The sequence below is a fragment of the Salvelinus sp. IW2-2015 genome, unplaced genomic scaffold (assembly GCF_002910315.2).
Source record: "Salvelinus sp. IW2-2015 unplaced genomic scaffold, ASM291031v2 Un_scaffold2112, whole genome shotgun sequence".
NCBI lineage: Eukaryota > Metazoa > Chordata > Actinopteri > Salmoniformes > Salmonidae > Salvelinus > Salvelinus sp. IW2-2015.
Window position 1 is genome coordinate 78,491 of NW_019943450.1, and position 5,938 is coordinate 84,428.

Here is a 5,938-nt window from a genome sequence, read left to right on the forward strand (position 1 = left end):
AGAACAAAGGAACAAACAGAGAAAATTAGAAGAAATATCTGGATCCAAACCACTAACTTATTGGTTTCAGATGGGTTTTAAAGTTGAACAACACAATTGTCTGTTGTTTTGGTATGTCTGCTTCCATTGGAAGAGGTGCAGTAGCCAGTCATTTATCATCCTCGCGGTGTTTTATTAGATACATATTAGTATGAAGACTTCTGCACTGACAAAAAACAGTTTCAAGATAACAGTTAAGTGGACTATGGTGGGAAGCATCATTTGATTGGTCATATAAAGAATAGGATGGCTCTGTCGGGGTCTGGTTGGAGGCAGGTGGCCTAGCGGCAGGTAGCCTTGCGGCAGGTAGGTTAGCGGCAGGTAGCCTAGCGGAAGGTAGCCTGGCGGCAGGTAGGTTAGTGGCAGGTAGCCTAGCGGTAGGTAGCCTAGCGGCAGGTAGGTTAGCGGTAGGTAGGTTAGTGGCAGGTAGCCTAGCGGTAGGTAGCCTAGCGGCAGGTAGGTTAGCGGCAGGTAGCCTAGCGGCAGGTAGGCAGAAGTTTACATACCTCAATTATTATTTGGTAGCATTGGCCTTTAAATTGTTTTAACTTGGGTCAAACGTTTTGGGTAGCCTTCCATAAGCTTCCCACAACAAGTTGGGTGAATTTTGGCCCATTCCTCCTGACAGAGCTGGTGTAACTGAGTCAGGTTTGTAGGCCTCCTTGCTCGCCACACCTTTTTCAGTTCTGCCACAAATATTCTATAGGATTGAGGTCAGGGCTTTGTGATGGCCACTCCAATACCTTGACTTTGTTGTCCTTAAGCCATTTTGCCACAACTTTGGAAGTGTGCTTGGGGTCATTATGTCCATTTGGAAGACACATTTGCGACCAAGCTTTAACTTCCTGACTGCATGTCTTGAGATGTTGCTTTCAATATATCCACATATGATATACCTCATGATGCATCTATTTTGAAAGCGCACCAGTCCCTCCTGCAGCAAAGCACCCCCACAACATGATGCTGCCACTCCTTGCTTCACGATTGAGATGGTGCTCTTTGGGCTTGCAAGCCTCCTCCTTTTTTCTCCAAAATAACGATGGTCATCATGGCAAACAGTTCTATTTTTGTTTCATCAGACCAGAGAACATTTCTCTAAAAAGTCGATCTTTGTCCCATGTGCGAGTTGCAACTGTAGTCTTGTCTTTATTATGGTAGTTTTGGAGCAGTGGCTTCTCTCCTTGCTGAGGCGGCCTTTCAGGTTATGTCGATATAGGACTTTGTTTTTACTGTGGATATAGAATTACTTTGTACCTGTTTTCCTCCAGCATCTTCACAAGGTCCTTTGCTGTTGTTCTGGGATTGATTTGCTCTTTTCGCACCAAAGTACGTTCATCTCTAGGAGACAGAACGCGTCTCCTTCCTGGTATGACGACTGCGTGGTCCCATGGTGTTTATACTTGCGTACTATTGTTTGTCCAGATGAACATGGTACCTTCGGTGTTTGGAAATTGCTCCCAAGGATGAACCAGACTTGTGGAGGTCTACAATTGTTTTTCTGAGGTCTTTGGCTGATTTCTTTTGATTTTCCCATGATGTAAGAGCAAAGAGGCACTGATTTTGAAGGCAGGCCTTGAAATACATCCACAGGTACACCTCATTTGACTCAAATGATGTCAATTAGCCTATCAGAAGCTTTCAAAGCCATGACATCATTTTCTGGAATTTTCCAAGCTGTTGAAAGGCACAGTCAACTTAGTGTATGTAAACTTCTGACCCACTGGAATTGTGATACAGTGAATTTAATAAGTGAATTATCTGTCTGTAACAATTGTTTGGAAAAATTACTTGTTCCTAACCGAGCTTGCCAAAAACTATAGTTTTGAAAGAAATTTTGTGGAGTGTATGGAAACGAGTTTTAATGACTCCAACCTAGTGTATGGTAAACTTCCGACTTCAACTGTATGTATATAGAACAGCCTGGACTCTCTGAAAGGTACTATGGTACATAGAGAATGGCCTGTCCTCTCTGACAGGCACTATGGTATATAAAGAGCAGCTTGGCCTCTCTGACAGGTACTGTGCATATAAAGAACAGTCTGGCCTCTCTGAAAGGTACTGTGCTATATAAAGAACAGTCTGGCCTCTCTGACAGGTACTGTGCTATATAAAGAACAGTCTGGCCTCTCTGAAAGGTACTGTGCTTATAAAAACAGTCTGGCCTCTCTGAAAGGTACTGTGCCTATATAAAGAACAGTTCTGGCTCTCTGAAAGGTACTGTGCTTATAAAGAACGTCTGGCCTCTCTGGAAAGGTACAATGGTACAAAAGTGCTTTTCTTTTCCATTCTTAATGGACAACACATTCAAGAAGCTCGTCAGTTTGCAGATAGATTCCAGACCCTGACAGAGCCATTATTTCCTCATACAACTAACTAGAAGCTGACAGAGCCATCCTATTCGCATATAATAAACCAGACCCTGACCAAGCCCATCCCTATTCCTCATATAAAACTAACCAGACCCTGAACAGAGCCATCCTCTTCCTCATACAACTAACGCAGACCCTACAGAGCCATCCTATTCCTTATAATAACTAACTAGACCTGGCAGAGCCATCCTATACACTTTAACCAGACCCTGACAGAGCCATCCCTATTTCCTCATTAACTAACCGACCCTGACCAGAGCCATCCTATTCCTCATATAACTAACCAGACCTGACAGAGCCATCCTATTCCTTCATACTAACTAACACAGGAACCCTGACAGAGCCATCATATTCCTCATATAACTAAACTAGACCCTGGCAGAAGCCATCCTATAACTTAAACCAGAGACCCTGACAGAGCATCCTATTCCTCATTATACTACCAGACCTGACAGAGCCATCCTATGTCCTCATATATACTACTAGACCCTGACAGAGCCATCATTTCCTCAATATAACTACCAGACCCTGACAGAGCCATCCTATAAAAACTAAAAGCTGACAGAGCCATCCTCATTCTCATATAACTAACCAGACCTGACAGAGCCCCTGCTAATACAAAAAAAAAATAAAAAGAAAAAAAAAAAAAAAAAATAAAAAAAAAAAAAAATACTAGACCCTGACAGAGCCATCCTATAACTAATAGAAGCTGACACAGAAGCCATCCTATTCCTCATATAACTAACTAGACCCTGACAGAGCCATCCTATTCCTCATATAATAACCAGCCCCTGACAGAGCCATCCTATTCCTCATATAACGAACCAGGACCCTGACAGAGCCATCCTAGTTTTCCTCATATAACTTAAACTAGAAGCTGAAAGAGCCATCCTATTCCTCATATAACTAACCAGACCCTGGACAGAGGCCATTCATATTCCTCATAATACTAACTAGACCCTGACAGAGCTCCTTTATCCTTATATAACCAACTAGAAGCTGACAGACCTTCCTATTCCTCATAATACATAACTAGACCCGACAGAGCCATCCTAATTCCTCATATAACTAACTTAGAAAGCTGACAGAGCCATCCTATTCCCCTCATTATAACTAACTATGAAAGCTGACAGAGCCATCCTAGTTCTCATAATAACTAACCAGACCCTGCAGAGCCATCCTAATTCCTCCTATAACTAACCAGACCTGACAGAGCCATCCTAATTCCTCATATAATCTAACCAACCCTGACAGAGCTCACTCTATACAAACTAGAATCTGGACAGAACCATCCATATTCTCATATAACTAACTTAGAACCCTGACAGAGCCAGTCCTATGTCCTCATTATAAACTAACCGCAGACCCCTGGCAGAGCCATCCTATCTCATATACTAACTAGACCTTGAACAAGCGCCTCCTATTCCTTATAACTAACTAGACCCTGCAGGGTCATCTATTTCCTCATTTATAACTAACCAGACCCCTGACAGACCATCCTATTCCTCATATAACTAACCAGACCCTGACAGCCATCGCAATTCCTCATATCACTAATTAGACGACAGAGCCATCCTATTCCTCATATAACTAACTTGAAGCTGACAGAGCCATCCTATTGCCTCATATAACTAACCAGACCCTGACAGACCATCCTATAATTAAACTCAGATGCTGGACAGGAGCCCATCCTTTCCTTCATATAACTAACTAGAACCCTGACAGAGCCATTCCTATTCCTCAATATAACTAACTAGACCCTGACAGAGCATCCTAAAATAACAGACCCTGACAGAGCCCTCCTATTCTCATCTAAACTAACTAGACCCTGACCAGAGCCATCCTATTCCTCATTAATCCTAAACCAGACCCTAACAGTCCATCCTATAACTAACTAAAGCTGACAGAAGCCATCCTGATTCCTCATAATAAACTAACCAGACCCTGACAGAAGCCATCCTAGTTTCCCTCATATAACTAACCAGACCCTGACAGAGCCATCCTATTCCTTATATAACAGACTAGAAGCTGACAGAGGCCCTCCTATTCCTCATATAACTAACTAGACCCTGCACAGAGGGCCATCCTATTTCCTCATATAACTAACTAGACCTGCCAGGAGCCATTCCTTTCCTCATATAAACTAAATCCAGACCCTGAACAGAGCCATCCCTATTCCTCATATAACAACTAGCAACTAAGAGCCTCCTAATTCCTCATATAACTAACTAGACCCTGACAGAGCCATCCTATTCTCATATAACTAACTAGACCCTGAACAGAGCCATCCTATTCCTCATATAACTAACTAGACCCTGACAGAGCGCATCCTAAACTAAACTAGGACCCTGACAGAGCATCCTATAACTAACCAAGACCCTGAAGAGCCATCCCTATTCCTCATATAACTAACCAGACCCTGACAGAGCCTCCTAAAAACTAACTAGAATCTGACAGGAGCCACCTATTCCTTCATATAACTAACCCCGACCCTGACAAGAGCATCCTATTCCTCATTACTAACCAGACCTGACAGAGCCACCTATAACTAACTAGAATCCTGGACAGAGCCAGTCATATTCCCATATACTAACTAGACCCTGACAGAGCCATCCTATTCCTCCATATAAGCTAACCAGACAACCTGGCAGAGCCATCCCTATTCCTTATATAACTAACTAGACCCTGACAGAGTATCCTATTCCTCATATAACCACCAGGAGACCCTGACACAGGAGCCATCCTATTCCTCATATAACTAACCAGAACCCTGGACAGCCATCCATTTCCTTCATAACTAATTAGGAAGCTGACAGAGCCATCCTATCCTCATATAACTAACCTGAAGCTGACAGGAGCCATCCTTATTCCTTACATAACTAACTAGAAGCTGACAGAGCCATCTTGATTCCTCATATAACTAACAGACCTGACAGAGCCATCCTATTCCCATAAAACTAACCAGACCCTTGACAGAGCCATCCTATTCCTCATATAACTAACTAGAAACCCTGACAGAGCCATCCTATAACGTAACCAGACGCTTGACGAGCCATCCCTATTCCTCATATAACTAACTAGACCTGACGAGAGCCATCCTAATTCCTATATAACTAACTAGACCCCTGGACAGAAGCCATCGCTATAATACTACCAGACCCTGCCAAAGCCCTCCTATTCTCATATAAATAACTCAACCCTGACAAGAGCCATCTATTCCTCATATATACTAACCAGGAACCCTAAAGAGCCCATCCTATACTAACTAGAAGCTGACAGACGCCTATCCTATTCCTTCATATAACTAACCAGAACCTGACAGAGCCATCTATTCTCATATAAACTAACCAGACACTGACCAGAGCCTTCCTATTGCTCATATAAATAACTAGAAGCTGGACAGAGCCATCCTATTCCTTATATAACCAACACTTACATTATTAATCATTTACAGACACTCATATCCAGAGTAACTTTCAAGAGAAATTTGTGTTAAGTGCCTTGCTCAAGGCTTCTTTCGGGGCAGTTTT